Source organism: Salvia hispanica, chromosome 3 (genome assembly GCF_029641045.1).
Source record: "Salvia hispanica isolate PSC_SH4W2 chromosome 3, Shi_PSC_v1, whole genome shotgun sequence".
Lineage (NCBI taxonomy): Eukaryota > Viridiplantae > Streptophyta > Magnoliopsida > Lamiales > Lamiaceae > Salvia > Salvia hispanica.
In genome coordinates, this window is record NC_142694.1 from 18,903,622 (window position 1) to 18,904,954 (window position 1,333).

The following is a 1,333-nucleotide window of genomic DNA, read 5'->3' on the forward strand; positions in this document are numbered from 1 at the left end:
GTCCTAAACATATGACCATTTTTTTTTTGTCCTAAACTTTATCTTTTGGATTTTTTGGTCCTGCACATATGGAAATTTGATCATTTTGGTCCTCCGTTAATAGTTCCGTTAAAAACTAACGGTCAAAGGCGATTTTGACCAAATTAAACTCTTAATTCTGATTTTTAAGTCACTAATTATTCTCCTAATTAATCTCCAAATTATATGAAGTTGGATGCAATAATGACGACAGAAAATCCAATATGAATTAATTCATCATAAATCCAATAATTCATGAATGACAATTAGCTTCACAAATTAAGAAGAATTAGTTAGTCATAGCCACAATCTAGAATGCCACATCAGCTTCCCCCAATTTAAAAAAATTAAGATGAGTAAACCCTAGGAGGAGGAAGACGATTCAGGCTCGGCGAGAAATTCGACTGCAGATCGGCCATAATGGTGGCGAATTCGTGCAAGCTGAGGACGCCGTCACCGTTGGTGTCGGCCTCCTGCATCATGTCGCTGAGCTCGCGGTAGGTGAGGGCGTTTCCCATCTTAGCCATCTGTCCGGCGAGCTCGGCGACGGTGATGTAGCCGCTGCCGTCGCGGTCGAAGGAGCGGAAGAGCTCGATGAGCTGGTCCTGGTTGAGAAGCACCTCCTCGTTGATGTTGGCGAGGATTGCGCCGACGAGCTCGTCGAATTCGATGGGGCCGTTGCGGTTGGCGTCCATGTTGGCGAGGAGGGAGTGGATCTGGTCGCCAGAGGGCTTGAGGCCGAGCGAGCGGAGGAGGGCGGCCATCTCCAGCTGCGTGAGGCTGCCGTCGTGGTCCATGTCGAACCGGGCGAAGATGTCCCTCAGCTGGTTTAGCTGATTGGATTCCATCTTAGCCATCGTCGTCAGGCTGCGGATTGCTGCCATATACCATTGTCGAATTGGAAGAAGACCTAATTTCTGTGTGCGGCTCTGCTTTGGTTTAGGAGATTAATCAGTGACTTAAAAATCAGAATTAAGAGTTTAATTTGGTCAAAATCGCCGCTGACCGTTAGTTTTTAACGGAATTATTGACGGAGAACCAAAATGATCAAATTTCCATATATGCAGGACTAAAAAATTCAAAAGATAAAGTTTAGGATCAAAAAGATAAAATGAGCATATATTTAGAACTAATTTTGACCTTTACTCATATAGATAAATTTGGTAAGGAAGTAGAAAAAAGTAGTAGAAAGGTTTAAAAAATAAAAATGACATTTATCTTTAACATTAAAATAGTAAAATAAAATTAATTTCTTTGTACAGTTTATTGTACTATTTCGTATACATCGTATATTTAACTGAAATAAATTTCCTTG

The 1,333-nt window shown here is 41.5% G+C and overlaps 1 pseudogene; it reads right to left on the reverse strand.

Moving 5' to 3' along the window:
- Nucleotides 1-381: 381 nt before the first annotated feature.
- Nucleotides 382-902, reverse strand: LOC125209449 (putative calcium-binding protein CML16 pseudogene; annotated as a pseudogene).
- Between the last annotated feature and the right edge of the window lie 431 nt (nucleotides 903-1,333).